This window comes from Hippocampus bargibanti, linkage group LG08 (assembly GCF_051943395.1).
Source record: "Hippocampus bargibanti isolate YZ-2025 linkage group LG08, ASM5194339v1, whole genome shotgun sequence".
Taxonomy (NCBI): Eukaryota; Metazoa; Chordata; class Actinopteri; order Syngnathiformes; family Syngnathidae; genus Hippocampus; species Hippocampus bargibanti.
In genome coordinates this window covers 16,692,334-16,712,898 of record NC_142741.1, presented here as the reverse complement: position 1 = coordinate 16,712,898, position 20,565 = coordinate 16,692,334, and positions in this window count along the sequence as shown.

The window sequence follows — 20,565 nt, the reverse complement described above, 5'->3', positions numbered from 1 at the left end:
TGTCCCCTGCCTTGTACCCGAAGACAGCTGGTATAGGCGTTCAGGAGCGTGCGAAACGACGTGGGCACGTGGCAGATTTATGAATGTGCACATAGCTAATTTTTGTGTGTGCGTCACCATCCTCCATGTTGATGGTGTACCCCTATGAAACAGAAATCAACATTAGACGTTTGATATAACACTCCAAAAGTAATTATGCCTTTTCACCGTTTGCAAAATGCGAAACAAATATTTAGCCCGGCGACGGTTTGCGTCGCTAAGATATTTAAGGGGTTGACACACATGCAGCGTCTCGTCGTGTGTTCGTCTCAACTCCGAGACGTCACATCAGACGCACCGGCTGTTGCAAACATGGTGGCGACGCTCCTCTCGCAGCGCGACGCTGACCTTTCCTCTTAACCCGCGCCTAGCTAAGGCTTGCGACAACAATCAAACTAGCGCTGCTACTAACATCTGACATATAAATGATATGCATCCCCTGCTGCTCCCATGGCAACCGCCTTGACTTTATTGTTGGCTGGCTTTGATCCCGCAACGCTTTGATTCATTCCTCCTTTCAGTCTTTTAGCTAAACATATCATGTGAATTTGGAGCTTTGTTCCTGACAGGCCCCCGTCTTCCTTTCCACTCGCTCCCGACGCTTCCCCAGAGGAGTCGCGAAGCAGGAGAGGAATTCCGCCGGATTCAAAGACTTGTCTTGACTTCTTTCTCTGTGAGCTTCGGCTTCCCATGCTGACCTGATCCCTGTCACCCTTGGTACCTTTCCATTTGCTTTAGTTTGACATGAGTGATACTGTGGGGCTAATTGTACATTACGATTTTGTGTCTACATTTATTTTGAGATTTTTCTTTGGAATCTACCCCCCATTCTTGGCTGAGAGACTCGGTCGTTCAACAAGCAACAAAAGTGTTTTAATGCAAAGGACTACATTTAAGAAATTTGAGGTGCATCACTTGGACCAAACCAGTGCTTTGTCATCCTTGTGGAAATCGGCCGCCAAGGAACGATGATGAAATAAGTCTCAGAGTACCTTATAGACAAAATAAGTACTTTGTCATCATCTCTGGCTTCTTTAGACATCCTTAACCCTTAATCCTTTCTTAGGGGGTGTCAATTACACATGGTCAGTGTAACCATGAATAGTGGGTGAACTCTGTCCCAAGACAAAAGATGCATCTGCCCCGGTTAACGTAACCAAAAATAAATCTTTTCCTTTCGGCTTTTCCCATCAAGGGGTCGCCACAGCAAATCAGTGTCCTCCATCTTTAAAGGTTTCATCCGCATGTTTGTTTTGGCCAAGTTTTTACGTGCCCTTCCTGACACAACCCTCTGTATTTATCGGGCTTGGGACCGGCACAAGAAGATTTATGTCCCTTTGTGGCTACAGAACAAGCAACTCACTCAGTCAAAGGCTCCCAAACACAAAATGTTCATCGGCACAGCAACATTCAAAAAAGCAAAAACGATACTCACCATTCAGCTCTAATGGTAATCATTACTATACAGTATGCCTATTTTGCTTGATGCAGTCTTTATTTGCATGTGTTTTGTCAACCGTAGACAGTAAATCAAGTTTGTTAAAGATGAAGGTAACTACTCACGCATTTGTTTTGACTGATCAGCCTACTAAATTCACACACTGTCACCTGACTTCTATCATTTATAAGTCAAAATTAATTCCCAACTGCTAAGAGTAGAATGTCACTCCACATAGTCATTGTTGTGCTTGAGGCTAGAAGTAAAAAAAAAAAACATTAAATACTGTGTGTCTTTATTTATTTTTATTAATATTAATATTAAGTTAAAAACTCAGAAGGACCTTTTACCATCACAGGATAAATGGCAGTAATTGGCCTGTGGTGCCGTATGGTGAACAATTGGTCTGAAGACCTGCCTCACACGCTATAGAGGTTCTGTGCTGAAGTTTTGATGCAAGCCTGTCCTGCATGGAGTTTGTATTTTATCCCTGTACTTGTGTATCATACCTATGAAGATGAAGGGTACTGAATCGCTGTGGCGACCCCTTGAAGGGAAAAGCCGATAGGAAAAGAAGACTTGTGTATTTCCACTTTACACCATATGAAGGTGGATATCTTGCAATTCCTTTTAAACACACTATGCAAGTTCCTGCACGGACCCCATAGGTGTGTTATGCTTCAGCCAGTGAGACTGTGCACCTCTCCTTTACCAAAATTCAAGAATGAGGGGAACTGCTTAAATTCCTGGGAAGTAAGTCAGCTGTGATCACTCCTACAATGGTGGAAACACCATTTCATACTACACCAGTATACGAAAATATCAGTTGGAAAAAAATGAAGTTCAATTGTACTTTGCAATCGAATTGTGTCGGTTCTGAAATGGTTATTAATGAAAATCTCGGTGTGTGGTTGACCTCTGTTAATTTCACATGGTGGTTTCTTGTCTGGTGGGTACAGGGTGTGCACACACGTGTGCCTTCCATTGTGGGACCATCAATCAATCTTTCTATGTTGTCAAATTGTGGCAAGCATGTGAAATTTAGGTGAAGGTATTGTGGATAAAGTAGTAGTTTTGGTCGCACTGAGGGCAAGCAAGTGTGCAGCGTTGAAGTCAATCATGAGAGAAACAAGACCGCATTTCCCCATAAACGTCAGAATTAAAGACGTGGCTACGTGTTTCGAACCTGGTGATTATAGAACAGGCCATGTTCTATTGCCTCTGCCATGGCTTTTCTTATTTTCCACTTATTTTACTGTGTGTATGCTGGCCTGCCATCGACAGTTTACTAGTTGCCTGCAGAAGGGGTTCCCGCTTTTGATTTCCTTCGCCACACTTACCTGGCTTTCCCTGTCAAACTATTACTGATGGTAAATGCAGAACGGACCCTACATTGAGAATGTCAGTGGGAATGTGGCACATGAACAGCCAATGGGGGTGAACAAGAGTGTCATGTTTTTAATTCTTGGCATATGGAAATACGTTTAAACAGAGAGGCGAATAAGGGCGCCAATAAAATTGAGTGCTTTGGCTGCTTCGTCGGGGCTGTGGCGTAGGCTACATATGGCAGCATCCAGAGAGAAATCACAGCAACAGGTTAAGATAATGTTAACCAAGACTAAGTGCCTCAATTTATTTTTAGGGATGCTGAGGAGTCTGAGTCAATGCACAACGACAGGGTAAAGTCATATTTGCAGAGAACAAGGACCTGCAATTGAATGTCTGTCTATTTAATATACGTCACTGGCAGTGAAGTGTTAATGCACAAGCAAACTAATGTGAACATCGGCAAACTTTGGAGATTCATGCTTTTTATTGGACTATGCTGATTTCTCTATAAGAACTTGAACCTTGGACAAAATGCATGATGTTTGTGATGCTGACATGTCGCCACATGTAGAGATTGATGTCTACTAATTCTGATGAAAAGATATGTGTTGTTTTTGGTTGTCAAAACAAAGAACAAACAAACAAAACAATACAAAAAAGTCTTAACAATAAATTGTTGATGGTTAATCAAACACGGATTCTCACACCAATGCAGCTTGTGTTGTTTACACACTTGGTGCAGTACATCTAACGATGTCAATCTGCTTAGATAAAGGAACATTTTAATTGATCTCAACAATTTGCATGAATGACTTTCTCCCGCTCACCTACCATTTTGATCAGGGACAGATTTGCACAACCACAACAATATACACCGGCACAATCTTATGACGTGCATGGCAAATGCCATAACGACAATATTCACTTATGATTGAAATTATCTGAGTGTAAAAAATGCAACGGTGTCTTTGTCATTGTAGTTAAAGATGACCTTATTAACTCGAGCCATAGTTTCAGGTGCAGGACAAGATTTTTGTAGTTTGATAATTGACCAAGTGGGGGCAGTATGACTGCTGGCACAAAGCGCCTTTTCCATACACTTCACGTAGAGGATTTATTTTAGTATGTTTATTAGTGATGTAAAACAGTATGATCATATCCTTGCAATGACTGGAAATGTCTGCATAATAATGACATGATGAATGCTGTGTATGACAATTTTATATCCAGTGTAAAAAAACATGTTATTTTTATTCTTTTTTTTAATCCAAATTAAGTTTAAATAAATTTTGGGGAAGTGTATTTCTTGGAAAAACGAAACATATACTTCAAAATGTTCATTGTTGAAAAACAAACAGTCTGAATTCCTTTTTTAAAGTCAAACACAAGAACAACAATCCAGAACACATTGGTCAATGAAATGTACGGAGCCCCTAAGGGGATATCAAGAAAAAAACAAAAACAATGAGATCTCGAAAAAAAACAACGAGATCTCGCAATACTTTGCGAGATCTCGCATTCTTTGCGAGATCTCGCAAAGTTGTTTTTTTTTCGAAAACAACAAACATGGAGCCTTTTCACCCGTTCGTTCGTTTAATCCAGTTTTACTTTTAAAATTGGCTTGAAATACAAAGATATAAAATCCGATATATGCATTTCACTCCTAATGTTGATATTCTTTTTCAAGAACAAATAGAACATGTGTTTTCAATGGATTAAATCTAGAAAACATACAAAAATTGCACTAAAATGAAAAGTACATTGTTTTTTTGGGGGTAAAAAATAGAATATGAAAACAAATCTTAAATGAAAAAAATTAACATTTCCTGCTCTCATTTCTCCCATCACCATTCTTCTATCTTTACTCACTATTTGTAGTTTCAAAATGGTTTTTGCACATATGACTTTTTACTGGTTCATTCATTGACACAAAAATCTTTAAAAAATATCTTAGTACAAATCCATCTTAACTCATTCACTGCCAGACAAGTGCAAAAATGTGTCCACTCCAGTGCCAGAGTTTGTGTTTTTGTCATTTTCACTCAAATTCTAGGACCTACATAATATTGAGTTTTAGGACTACATCCACATACAATGCAGCGTAAGAAACGTGAGACTCTCTTCTTTCATCAGAAAAATAGTTTTTTTCCTAAATTATATGGGTCTGGAGTTATATTAGTTGGGACTGTAAAAAAAGCAAATGCTGCCTCCTCGTGAAAGGGAAAAACATTGCCAGTGTTCTCACCAGCACTTTATCACCACACCCTATAAGAAAACCCAAAACCCGAACAAATTCGGGAATGGTGCTCCACGTCGTATTTTCAATTCCCGGATGAATTTGGGAATGGCAGTTAGGTTAAGGTTGAGCTACAGGATTTATTATGATGATTTGTTGATTATTTTCGAAATAAATGTATTTAATTTTGGAGTGAGTCGTATGGAAGACCATTCAGACATGTTGAGTGCATGGGTATGTGATGGTGCCGATTACTAGATCTTGGCCAGCACTTGTGTTTTTTTTTTTTTTTTGTAAGTGTGTGTTTTTGTTTCCAGTAAATAATTTCCTCATCCCCTTATCCCGGTCTAACACAACTCTCACGATGCATTTGGAAACTGGGCAAACAACTGCCTGAAGAACACGTTCGGTCGTCTAAATATGGCTCCGAGTCATGTATCTTTAAAAACTATTTAAAAATGGTAATCAAGATAATCAACAGAGTAGCAATTACATCTTTACACTTTCCCTTCTTAATTATAGATTATGAAGAAAGGCAGCATTGGCGGTCTCAGGTGGATTGTTTTTCTTAAGCGTTTCCGAATTCGAAAGCAGAGCGGCTACTTATAAAAGAGCAACGTTGGCGGAGTTGCCATGATTTATTTATTGATGCGCGTTAGTAGAAGAAGAGCGTTCATTATCATAAAGGCCTCCGGTCACGCATGCAAATCCTCCATCTCATGTGCAAAGCCCCAGACGTAGCATTCCGCACTAGGAATCCGACGCAACGTCACCGAAGCGCTTGGTGTTAAGCGTAAGATGTAAGTTATTTTCCTTCCTCCGCTCTTGGTTTATTTTAAATATGTCAATTCTGTGCCAGTGTGCTGCAGGAGCAAGAGGCGAATCTTGTGCTCATTGCACCTGCTCTCACATCATCTCCAGTGAGTTCCCGACACGGGCGTTGTGTTGTCGCGAGCGGCTGAAAACTCAAAATGAACCCTGCAGAGGCCTTTCTTCGCTCTGTTCAATTATTTAGACTCAAAGAAGATGAGGAGGAGGAGAGAGCGGCGCTTTTCCCGACACGAGAATGAGCGGATCACATATTTATCCAGCTTCATCTTTGCCAAATAGCCGCCAAATGGAAACAAATACCTTCAATGGAAAAACTCATGTTTGCTTTGAGCTGCAAAGCTAATTTTCAGAAAGCTGTCGAAGAGTGCACTACAATTCAGTCACAATACAATAAATATGATTCCGTCATGTCCACTCATAAATAATGTCATTTAATGAAGCACAACAATTTCTATTCACCTGCCATCTGAAACGTGTTAAAGGGCTGGGCAACTATGTCCATGTTTGGGTTTCCTGAACAGAGTAGTCTGGATGTCACCTTCAGTGTCACCAGTCGTGAGTGTATGTGTTTCTATGTATGCTACATATTAGAGTAGAACAACTGACTATGCACCCTCGGTCATACTACTGAGACTAAAAAAGAAGAAATATGAAGATGCCTAATAGTCGAATCCTCTGGAGCCCCAATGTGGCCAGTTTTAGATGTTTCACCAGCTCCAATACATCCATCCATCCATCCTTATTCAACACTGCCTATCCTGAACAGTGTCACGGCAAGCTACCCCTGATCACTTGAGGTGGACTACAGCTCGAACTGGTTTCCAGGCCGTCACAGGGCACTTATAGAGACAAATAACCATTCACACCTTCAGCCACACCATCACTGAGTGGGAACTGATCTCACACTGCCCGCTCACAAATCAGCTGAGGGTACCACTACACCCTCAGTGACACCATCTCCAAATGAAATGTATTATTAATATATTATTATTCAAATGGGAGATCGTTAATTGGCTAGCATAGTGTCCTTGAGACTTTTGAAAGGCGCTTATAAATGTAATGTATTATAATTATTATATGAGCTGATCGTTTGAATCAGGTACGTTAGACCAGGGAACCCTACAAACAGAACTGAATAAGGGCTCCTGAGGACCAGACTCCTTCTTTAGACGGAAAATTCCTGCTCGGTGGAGATTGGAGACTGAGATGGGACCCGTGCAGGCATCTGCGAAATACACATCACTGCCACATCATTTTATTCGGTCCGCGAAATCAAATCAAGCATGTAAGTGCCATGATGCTTGCTAAAGTCCAAATCAAAATTTCATATTGTTGTATGTAAACCACAATAATAGTTCTTGACTTCACATTTGAAAACTAGTTATTCATTAATTTGTTGTTTCTATATGTAATATGTGCTAGGGATTAAACCTTCGAATTGTTTCCCCAAATTCATAATGGCCCGTGAGAGGAAACCGTAACTACAACGTTGGCCGTGGCAAAAAAATGAGTTTGACAACCCTGTTCGAGACACTTGACAACAACCATGTTAAGAGAAGCGGTTGCTCTCAGTGCTCCGGCAAATAAACATCCTACACTTGACATGGTTGTTGTCAAGTGTTGTTCTCTTGTTTTTCCCAGGTCATGAACCGCAATATCCTAATCCTCCTTGTCCCTACATTCTCTCCATTTTAACACAACTGCTCGATCACCTTTGTTGTGAAATTGTGGGGTATGAATAACATTGACAGAATTTCACTCACTCAATTCATTGTTGCATGTTGCCTTCGAATACAGGTAACATCCGATTTACGACCGGTGTGAGTTACGACCACCCGTACTTCCGACCACAACCGCCAGACACTTTTTTTATTCTACGACTGGGACTGCTACGGTGGCAGCTTTTGAAATTTACAGTGCATATTTAAATATAATAAAGACTCGAGATGGCCCTTCTTGTTTAGATTGAACAAGTAGGATGTTTATTTGCCGGAGCACAGGGAGTAACCGCTTCTCAGCATTGTATTAGAACTTTTTTTTAGAAATTTTTATAGCTGTCAAAGGCCCATATGTATCAGTGACGTGCAGTCAGGGGAGGCAGGTGAGTCTGTGCCTCACCTGTCATAATGGAAATATCAAATGACAAAATAAATTAAACAGTTATATTTATTTAGTGATTTGTACTTTAACGTTCTTTTCCATTTTACTTCACCATTTGTGGATTTTTTTTTTCAAAATCGCTGAATTTTCACATTTACCGTTCAAATATTAAGTGGAGACGAGCGGTGAGGAAAGCCTCACCATGGATTGCGCAAGCACTATGCTAACTGTGCTGGCTTGCTCTGCAGTGAGGCCGTATTGCTGTCCCTCTGCATATCGCAATTCAAACACTTTTAGTATATGAACTAAATTTCTACACTTTAGCTGGTGTATATAATGTGCAGTCACTGTACATTATAAACACTGCACAACAGTGTCTATTTTATTTTATTTTTATCAAAACTGTGTGCATAGGTGAGGCAACAGTTCTCGTGCCGCATGACAGGGGGCGCTGGTGATTACAGAGATTCCTGCGCCTCCTCGGCTGCAGAATAATAGAATTAGTGAGGGCAGGCTACAGTAAACAGTTAGCAAGTTAAGTGCAACCATCCAGTCATTTTTTTCGTGTTGCTTGGCCTTATTTTCAGAATGGAGGATTACATATCGAAATTGAAAGAAATAGAGAGACTTTTAAAACTGAAGAAAGATAAGGAAGGCTTCTACAAAGAAGGTATAGTTGCCTTTCTTCAGAAGAAGCAGTGCATGGACTTCATTTACAAGTAAAGGCAACACGATAATAACATTCTTTTTTAATTATTTTTTCTATGTTACAGTTTATCTAAACAATGCTGACATGACATTTTAAACAAAACACGTTAAGTGTTGCCAATCAAATTGTGAATAAGCTACTCTGTAGAGTTCATATGTTTGTAAATCTGACTGTGATGACGTCAGTGCCTCACCAGCCATGAACCTCACCGCACGTCACTGATATGTATCATTGTGGCTGCGTTGCCAGATCCCTCAACATCCAGCATGCCTCATTAATCTTAACAGAGAATATTACAGCATTGCACAAAATGAGGATACAAAATAACTGTTTCTTCACAAACGCGTACAACAATTTTGGCCAGCCGGCGCGTGATGGTGCTACCTGTCACAATGTTGCCGGCGAAGGGGAGTGTCCACCGACGCCGAGGCGGGTGGGCATTGGCGCTCGGGTCGAGGGTTCCCCCGACGCCGGCCAGGGCGAAAGCCGAGGCGGGTCGGCCGTCAGCGCTCGGGCGCGCAGGATCGTTGCGAGGCCCACACCGCCGCTGCCTCTTTGAGACTTTTTTCCTTCGGCGTCCGCCTCAGTCCAAGCGTGTGTGTTGGGCGACCTCTTCTGACTTCTCCATCAGCGGTGAGAAAAAAATTTCAACAGTGCGTATGCATGGGAAGCCGTGCATATTTGGGTCAGCAGAACGACACAGTAATAAAAATCGATAATATGACATATAAAATGCTAATGACACAAAAAGTTATCCAATTTATAATTGAACTGTAAGCAGTTTGGTATATAATAGTATTCAATAGAAAACATTCGTTAAAAACAACAGATTGACATCATATACTATTGTATAGTATAATCCTTGTGTCAGCCATTTTGAATTTTATTCGATTCATGACCGTTTTTCTTACGACCGTTTTGTCGGAACGGAACCCGGTCGTAACTCGGATGTTACTTGTACTTGAGTGGCCATGTATGTCAGTAGCCCTCACTTTTCAATGGTTAGTCCACATGTGCATATGATACTTTACCAAAGAGGGTCACAGCCAATCGCCGCCAACACGAGTGCGATCAACATTGCCACCCGGAACTGTGCTTGAAAATTCTCAACTTATTATTTACAAACAGCCTCATGTTTGCCGTCACATGATCACCGTCAAGAGAAGGCAATAACAAATTCTACAGCGGCTGTCAACATCTCCCCTTTGTCTGATCGTCTCTTTTACAAGCGCCTCGCAGCATGTAAACACAAACGCATGCACAAACGACACACCGCAGTACGCCCACATGCACGCAAGCCACAATTTCCTCCAGTGCAGGATGCTGGGAAACCTGTCAGGCGCTCACAAAGAGAACAGCAAATTTATTTATTTCCCAGAGTTCAGAGTAATTACAGGCATTACGGCGGTGCGTGGCAATGACGTCTCTTTATACCATCAGGTGTCAGGGTGCGCCATGCAGAGAGAGGGATGCGGCGGAGGCGAGGAGACGTGACTCCTTCCCTCCGTCTGATCTCTAATCAAATTAAATAGGTGAGTACTTCCTCCCTCACTCCCCCTCCCGTCACATAAAGAAGGTGGGAAGTGACAATTGTGAATCTCAGGATGCTGAAACGGAACAGGTACCTACCTACCAACATGACCTTTGAAATCCTTACCACAAACACATCAACATCATGCAAAAATAAAAAGTACTTGCGTTCCACGATCAAAAGTCATTTTTGTCCTTGTTTTCTATGCAACAGCGGTCCATAATTGGCTAGATTTGTCATCATGACAGATCGCAACTGACACTCGGGTTTCTTTGGACACTTTACATGTCAATACTGTCTCAGAGCACGAGTGATCAGTTATTGGATAGTTGTCTCACATTTCAGTTGTTACATATGATACCGGTGGTTGGTTGGGTTCATCAATTTTTCATTGGTTCATCTCCAAGTCAATCAATTATGTGTCACACAAGGAACATGTCTGTGACATGATTGTCCTTTGAAGATCATTTCATTTACTCCACGCAGGTCTGTAGCTATTGAATAGTTTAGTCTTCAAGTACCCTGATGAATATTCAGTTGAATAATAAAGTCATTCTGATTAACCAGAAATCTTTATATAAAGAATTAAGAAAGTTTTATTTTACTTAATATGATGTGGCCGCCGAATTGGCGGACCTGCCATGATGTGGCCCGTTGACACAGTCTGATATGTATTTTATTTCCTCTGACGTCGCCACAGTTTTCCACTCCTTCAGTCAAACGTCTTCTACGTTCGTGGAGGAGATGTAAGCACATTTGTTGTATTTGAAATACTGAAGTACTGTATTTTCCGGTGTATAAGGCACACCCAAAAGCCTTGATTTTCTTCAAAAGATGACCCTGCGTCTTATACGCAGGTGCACCTTATATGTGAAGTAATATTGAGCACAACAGTTCTCGCAACTGCTGTCAGAAGCTATAATTCAATTTCCTCTTGTAGAAGCGCCTTATAATGTGGTGTGCCTTATATTTGGAAAACGTGTATATATTTATAAAATATATTTGGAAAACGTTTATCATTCATTGAAGGTGCACCGTTTAGTCCGGTGCGCTTTATATATGAAAAAAGTTTGAAAATACACCATTCATTGGGGGTGCACTTAATACTCCGGTGAACCTTATACATCGGAAAATACGGTACTCATTCCACCCGACTCCCACATTGTTCAAATGGTACCTATGATATTGTCAGAAACCATGTTGCAACTAATTACTATTATTGGAAATACAGTACATTATGTGTCAATCCAACTGTCAGTGAATGTCCAATGAGTATCACCACTGGAGCCCCTACCCTGGCCACCGGTATTTGAGCAAATAGCAGATTATCCTCTCCGTTACATTCGAGTGAAACAATCCAGAAAAGAAGAAGAACAAAAAAAACAGACCAAACATTTTATCGGAGCAAATCACAATACAAGTCGAGTACTCCTTCAGAATGAATGGTGGGATGAGGGTGTGACAGTACCCCTTTGACTGCAGGCAATGTGTGCATCGACGTTCCCTGTGACGGCTGTTCGCTCCTCCTGAAAGCCACCTCTACTCGCTGTGGAAAAGCAATGGCGGCACGCTTGGATGACACATGATTATCCTTTAATCTCCGCACTCAGCTCGTGGAGCATCAAATTGAAATATCCTGAACAGATGTAAAAACACATGTGGGCCTGGGCGCGCAAGCTGTGCTGCGCTTTGTTTCATCTTGCTGTGATGTGAGCCTTAAGGAGAAAGCTTTTTAAAATTTCATCACTATTCAAAAGGATAATTAATACGTACCCCTAGGCTTTGATTATGCGATACCCAGTGTGTACTGCTGCTGCTGTTGCCATAATGAGCCACTCATCATCAGCGCACTGTGCCTCCCTCGGCAAATATACAGTTTGCATAAGGTACTTAAGATTCTGCCAAGGAACCTTTGTTTGTGCATTTACACGTGGACAAGACAGCATATATTCACCTGCCATGTTTAGATGAAGCTCCTTGTATGCATGAGGAGTGCGACTTCCTCATCTCATTTGCAGTTATACCATCACGCAAGTTGTTGCAGTTTGTTTACAAGAGGAGCTTTGTTCGGCCGCCTACACAATACTGGGTCTGCTATAAAGGTGTATCCCTTCACACCCCGCTCTACCAGGCGCACCCTTGCTTGGCACGAAGGCCACAAAGTAATGAGGGCTGTCAATGACAATGCCTTATAGGACAACCGACGCCTCCGGACAAGTTATGTCCATAACTTGTACAATCACAAATGACTTCTAATGAGCGTATTTTACAAAGATTCCACCGCATATAACTATATTTTACGTTTTAAGACTCGCGCTGAATGTTCAGGAAGTCACGGAGGGAACGCCCCTGACCGAGAAAGCAACACACAATGCATTTTGCGGTTTGTTTGGTCCGTGAACTTCGTGTTGATCCGTGTTGATGGTAAATAACGCGATGGTGAATCGTGTGTTGCACCAAGACAACAATTTGATATTCGCTGACACAAATTCCCAGAAGATAAATCAGACCATTTCCTACGGACCTCTGGCGCCATCTTCTGCATTTTCATGGACACTACACATCAGTCTTAATGCCTCAAAATGACCTGGAAGAACTTCTTTAAGTTTAAATGGGGGTTCTTTGGGCAGTAGGCGAGGGACACCCTACACTGGTTGCCAGCCAATTGCAGGATGACAGAAATTGTCTGTTTTATTTTTCTCTCCAACCCCATTTGGAGTTAAAGGCGTTCCCCTGCAACAGGCGCACCTGTTCCTTTTTTCCCATCCAGCCTTTAAGTATTACCAGGCAAACTCATCGTTGTCAGATTATTGGCCTTGCTTGCTGTGTGCGGCAATTTCCTAAACCCCTTAGTACTAGTCATTGTCGTTCTACTTTTGATGATAGGTCATTGTATTTTTGTCATTCGATTCTTCCTCTTGATCATTGAAGAAAAGGTTTCTTCAGCCATCATCTGTACTTCTTTGAAGGTGTTGGACGTTTCACTCCTCATCCAAAGCGCTTCGTCAGCGAACTAAAGTTGGGCTGGTGTCCGACACCTTCAAAGAAGTACAGATGACGGCTGAAAAAAATATTTTCCTCGATGGACCACTTATGTTTGTCTGAAAGCCTACAAAGACGCCCCCTTGTTATTTGCTCTCATGCTGTTGTATTGTTCTGTATTTTGTTTGTGTATGTTTGGTGTTCGTTCTATTGAACATTGCGTTTGCATGCATTTTCTTGTTTCATGCATTGTGTTCCTTGTGATGGGCGATGAGGAATAAATACATTTGTCATCACTTTTTGTTTGAGCCTGCATTTTGGGAATCCAAATTAAAGCATTATTCGGTCCTGCTTGAACCAAACAATGAGAATGCTTCACCTCTATGCATCAAGCCAGTGTATGGACGAAAACTCACGAAGTCCATATCTGGTAGACAAATTTAGAGGATTACTCTTGCATATTCGACCATCCAAAATCAACCATTAGCAGCTACACATTTTACTACAGAAATACTCATCTCAATGTTGTCCACTTCCAAGATACTTCTCTTACCACACAAAAAGACACAATTGTCACACAAGTACAATATCCACTGATATTCGATTTCCTGAATAACACTCTTCATCTCTCTTTGCAGCAAGGACGTCATTTGGGATTTGCTCCAACGCCAAAGATAGCCAATGATGGAACTTTAGCCCGTGAGGAATTTCAGAACGTTCACTTGCCGGTGAAGTGACACCACACGGGGCCGCTGTGACGGGCAGACATCAAGGACGGGCTTGGTTGGCTCCTCCATCCTGGAATCCAATTCCATACCTGACACCATGTGGAATTAGCTTCGACCGTGTAAGTGATGGCTTCCCAGCATGGCAAACGGATAGAAGTCAAATCAGAGTTTCAGTTGTCCATGGAAATTCTAATTCATTCAAACTTCAAGATTGCTTTAAAAAAGGATTTGTCAAACTCATCTTTGTCAGCCAAAATGACTTCTGGGTCATCAACTGTCCAAAAATTCTCAGATAAATGCATTCAAATGTGTGGCAATTGAATTGCTCAGGGTCTTGAAAGGGGAAGTGGAGTGGGTGCAGGGTGCACGTGTGTCTGCTGGCAAAGCCTTCAGATGGGGCCCATTAAAGAGCTTATGTCAATTAATGATCAATACCTTTCCTTGGGCTGAAACAACATCATGCATGCATGGCCCCCAGAAGAGTTTAGTCTTAATGAAGATATTATGTCCGGTCTATTTTCATCTTTATTAACTTATTTAAGTCAGGCGTCATTGGTGCCAATCGTTACAGAGGGAATGGTCAATTACGTAGCAGCACATTAGTTGTTAGTCTACCGATTCCACGCTTGGGAGAAAAAAATGTTTTATATTTTTATTTCTTAAAATTCACTTTGGGTATGGCAGCAAAGTGTATTTTCTTGTGGAGGAAAGTTTTCAGTGGGCGAATTACAAGCAACTATCATTTTCTGTTGTAGCATAATATTTCTATATGAGTTGTATGATTTTGAGAATGTTTATTGTGGTGACCTCAAAAGTCTTTTGTGAAAACAACAAACATTTCTAGTTTTATACACATTGAATACTATTTAGTGCCCAAAAACAGCTGTGATATGTTCCAGCAACCCCATGACCATCGTGAGAAGGAGCAGTTCTGATAACGCATGGATGGATGTTCATATAATTTCGTTTTTGTGTCACTCCTCCTGACGTACATACAGTACGCCATTACATACCTTAATTCATTTCCAGTTTCCGGTTCTGTTTAGTGAGAATGATTTCCCCTCTTCACCACAGTCTTATACACTTAACAGTTTGCCTGTTATTTTGCTGTTAATAGTTGAAAGTTCTCCACTTGACTTCTGTGAAAAATTTACTCAATCTAACAACCGAGTTTAGCTTAGCTCTTAGCATGACTTCTCCATCTTCCCACGTCATTTGAGCAAGTTTCTCACAAGTGAATCGCCGTTACCCGTCATGGAGGTAATGATTACAGTCTTAACGTCAACGCATTTGGGGCAAGCCCGACAATTTTTTTTGCAGCTGTCTCTGTCATTCGCTTGAATGCAAAAGAGTTTTTCTATGCATTGTCTTTTTGGAATGTGTAACATGCTAATTCTCTCTTGCAAAACTGCTCTAATTTCGAGCCTTTCTATCTGTAACAGTTTCATATACAGTATTAGAGTCTTTTTCTGTCTAAATGACATTTATTTGCTCATAAAATTACATTGCGAGTGCATCAAACGGTCAGTGATGTCAGCGATTGGTCAGCTCGTCATTTACTGGTTAGTTAACATGTCAATAATTACACACAGTACAAGCAGTATGATCAGTTTGCAATTGGTCAATCAATTGCTACATGTGACCCCCATGATTGTTGAGTTCATCATTTGCGCTTTCTCGGGTCAGGTTGCCTGTGAAACAATTTATGCTGTGCATTACAATACAATACAATACAATACAATACAATACAATACATATTGATTTACACACACTCACACAGCGCGGTGCAAGAAGTGATTGGCCAGCCATGCCACTCTGTTCATCATCTGCCTTCTCTACCCTTTCCCCTCATTTTTGCACCTCGTCTTTGGAGTAACTGCTTTAGTGAGAAGACTCCCCCTTCAGCCTCTTCCATCCCAATGGTCAGTGGGTGTCAATCAAAATTCACCCCTCACAAAAGTCGCTTCACATTCACACAAATACAACCGGAGTGAAATATGGATTCTCACCTGTACGCCGAACCAGTTCTTATTCATGGGGGCCAATGGGGTCCTGCCATGGGAAGCAATTATAGCTAGATACCAGCTGACAGCCCGACTCTTGCCAGAGCCATGATGCTTGGCATCCCTTGCCTTTCTCTAGGCATAAGCATCCTCATCCCCCAAATCACACCTCTTTGCCACATTTGCCTATGATCAGGCAGAGGGAGATTGTTCCCTTTGTTTCATGGGACAATGCAGTGAGAATAAGGTAGAGAGAACAATGAAGAGTCGCTTTGATTTATTTATATATATTTTTTCCGAGCAACGGCTCACTTTCCTTTCGGGAAGGGCCTTTAGGAAATGTGGGTAAAAAGCATTACGCATTTTTTTTCCAATATGGCGCCTGAGTAGGCAGCCGTCAGCAAGTGCTCTCATGAGCTTTGCTTTTTTTTTTGTTTTTGTCTTGTTATTGTGTTTTCTTTTGTCACTTTGTGTTGTTGTGCGTTGTGAGGAAACGGATTGTTTTTCAGCATTTTTGGCCATGGCAATCATCAAGGAGAAGACTGCTGAGCGGTTGCGCCTTTCGGCAGCATGAATATGCTAGAACTGTTTTTGAATGGGAGGAATGTTGGTGCCATTTGACTGTCATCGCTGGACAGGTCTGGGGCGATTGTGCTTTTTTGAGCCTGTAATGGCCAGCATCTTCACAGCCCCGCTTTGTTCCGCGGAAAGGTCGGTGCTGTTGGATAGTCTGCGTTTGGATGGATGCATGGCTTGAGGAGCCCGCAATAAGAAGAAAGGAGCGTCAACGCAGAGCGCCGATGCCTTGTCGTAGACGTGCAATTTCCACCATGACTTCCCTGATCCACTGCTGAAATGGATGCTTTGATCCTCTCCTTTTTCATCTAGAACTGCTTCATGTCATCACAAAGAGGGTACAGCAAGTCCTGAAGAATGAATGACTCTCTGTGTCTTTGTGTTGTCATATTATTTGTTATTTTAGTTTTTTTTGTTTGTCCCCAAGATGGCGGCGCGTGAACACGCAGCGGCTCCCGTCTCCCGGCAAATTGCCGTTTTCATGTTTATTATGTTTGTTAAAGTCATTATAAGTGCTTTGCATGCTGGGAGGACAGTAATTTCATCTGTGCTGTATGTCATGCATATTAGCATATTTGACAATAATTCTGAAGGAGTACTAGACTTGTATCGTGATTTGCTCCGATAAAATGTTTGGTCTGTTTTGTTTTCTTCTTTTCTGGATTGTTTCACTCGAACGTAATGGAGAGGATAATCTGCTATTTGCTCAGATACCGGTGGCCAGGGTAGGGGCTCCAGTGGTGATACTCATTGGACACTCACGGACAGTTGGATTGACAAATAATGTACTGTATTTCCAATAATAGTAATTAGTTGCAACATGGTTTCTGACAATATCATAAGTACCATTTGAACGATGTGGGAATCGGGTGGAATGAGTACCGTATTTTCCGGTGTATAAGGTTCACCGGAGTATTGAGTGCACCCCCAATGAATGGTGTATTTTCAAACTTTTTTCATATATAAAGCGTGTAACCAAATCAACTTGCTCATCTCGACCTTACAGACCAAGTCATCCTTTGATCAATTCGTTGACATTGACCAATGGGAAGACAGTGCCCAACTACTAATGATGAGAGACTAAATGCTGTGCACATAATGTGGTGTACAGGATTTAAAAAGTGACTTGACCAAAAGGGCAAATCTTGGAAGATATTAAAAAAACATTTCGACTCTCACAATGACAGTACCATACTGCAAAATGTCTTTTTTGCCCTTCTTTTCCAAATTAAGAAATGAAGCAGATGCACAAAATACTTCAGTTGACAAGACTACACCTGCTTCTTCAACCTCCTCGAAGGACGTGTCGATAGACAGAATCAGTACGCAAAGATTGGGCATGATGCCAACTCTAAAACTGTTACAACCCTGCTTGTAAGTCTTACTGGTGCTAGTTTATCAAGCGAAAAAGAGTCCAAATTAAGATAAAGGTTTACGAGTGTATATACAAGATGAATAGGGATAAATGACAAGAAATGGTACTATTAATTGTGCTAATCATCAAACACTCATTTGCCATTTGCTCATTAGTTGAAAAAACAAACCAAGGCAAAGTTCAGTTTGATGTTTTAATCACTTTAATTAATGCACATTGCTGTGTGTTCCCTTCTTGCTCACGGGCTTGCTCACTCACTCCCTGTGTACCTATATTAGTCAAGTAATAAATAACTGAACACACACACATGCACACACACACATGCACACACACGCACACACACACACACGCACGCACACACATACACATACACATACACACACACACACACACACACACACACACACACACACACACACACACACACACACACACATATGCACTGCCACCCACTAATTATCATGCAAATACGGCAGCAACAAAGCGTGCTGGGATTGTTAATCTGGGAAATTCCCCAAAGTGCCTCACAATTGTCCACCGCACAATTAAGAGGATGGAGTTGGGAAGGAATGGCTGTCACTTGAATTCTCCATTTGTCTGGACGAGGCTAAAATAAACCGTGTATGTCAAAATGTCCTTGTTTTACTCGACAGATGAATGGTATTGCAGCATTTGGAGTTGTAAATTGTAAATACAGTAAAGTCTCGTTATATCGATATCGGATATATCGATAGTCCCGGTTATATCGATACTACTTCTATGCACACACGGAGAAATTTACATCCAAACAGGGTCGGATATATCGATAGTCCCGGTTATATCGATATTTTTTCGGACTCCCTTGAATATCGATATAACGAGACTTTACTGTATTTTGTGTTGTGACAGTACGCTAGGTTTAAAATTAAACCATTTGTAATCATCACTGAGGAAAAACAGGCTGTGTGATTTCCAACTGTCTGCTGTTTTTTTTTGTACTGCCCTGTCAAATTTTGAGAATAAAACTCTCATGTTTTCACTTTCAAGGCCAAGTTTTGCTTGTATTTATGTGAATGTGGACCGCGTTTCTATTGCAGGTGAGTCGTGGCTTTGATTTCTTGCTCAATGTGTAGTAATTTGCAGAGGTGTAGTGCGTCACAAATTCCCTGTGTCAAAAATTCTCAATTAATCAGTCAACTTGTGTGCTGACGAAAAAAGAGTAAATAATTTGAAATGTGCAAAAATATATAAATAAAAAAATGCATTTTCACTGTCAGGGAGATGTGCTAACCACTGTCATTTCACCACGGGTGAAATTTTTCTAAGGCTGAACAAATCAGTTTAACTCTTTCCTCCCTCGCAGGCATTTTGCATTTCTTCCCCCACAGCCTACAGATCCTGCAGCCTAGCTTTGTAGTGTGCTCCCTGAGTGGCTTCAGCAGGAAATTCATAACTAACATGTGTTCAAATAAACTGTTATAACTCCTTCATTTGTTGTTCAATCTTTATGAAACTTTCTGTACACTTACACATAACATATAGTAGAATAAGATAACAAAGTTTTTTTGTGAAATTGATTGACGTTTTAGAAAATTATTGCAATGTTAATGAAGATTTTTTTTCCAAAACCTGCAAATTACAACAAGATGCATGAAATAAACCTACAATGCATTTAAAATAATTCAGGATGTTTTTATTGGTGGTATGGTTTAAAACATGGAATGCATAGGTTCATCTTGCATTGCTCACAACCTGTTCTTGGCTCGCGACGAATTTCCTTCTTTGCAGACTCTTTACATGTTCTCTTTTTATCCAATTCTACTGGCCAATGAAGGAGGACAGCAGTGTCATTCTCCTTCATGCATTATCTTTTTCTTTTCCTTCTGTAATTGCCAAACAACTGATGAGCTAAGTTTGTCCTGAATTCTGAGTCCTTTTTCGGAGTTTGGAGAGAGTTTCATCAGTATAAATCCATTGCAAATACAAATATCCACTAGAAACCAGAACAGGTATTTCCACCATTTGAGTGATTTCCTGGAGAACGACTGCAGTCGTTTGCCGGGAGGAATGAGTTAAAAAGCATTCCACGCTAATGATGTTCCACTTTACTTCCCTCAATAAAGAGACACCTAAATTAATACTGAACATAAAATAGCACAAAAAGGAGCTAACTTCGATTCCTGACCGAATTAGTTTTATCCCAAAGTTCCAAGGGTCTAAATCAAAGGAAAGAGACATATTTTATGTTTTGGTTTTACGTTTTACTTTGGTGGCCGAATATGGCATGGGACAAAGAATACAAGGGTAAAAGTGTCCTTTTTTCTCCAAGGATCCACATTATCATAATGACCTGATTTGTCGAAATCACATCCTTGCTGTGGTTGTGGGTGTTTAGTTTTCCCTTTGTGAATAATGAGCCTGGGCTAGCCTGGTCTCATTGAGACTTCTTTTATTGCTCTCATACTAAATGGAGGCAATGATGACCATCTGATTAATCGCCTTGATGTCACTCTGGCACGCTGCTGTGCCCTCTTTTAATATTTTATTGTTTTTCTTCAATAGTGCATCGTTTGCTCCAATTTGTCATTTGAGTATTTCATTTGAAACATGCCTAATGTGGATGTTGTGACTATCGGACCCTTGTTCCTCTTTGATGGTTCCTTTCTTTCCAACCTAATTTTGGCAAAGAAAACTTTGGTTGCTTAACTT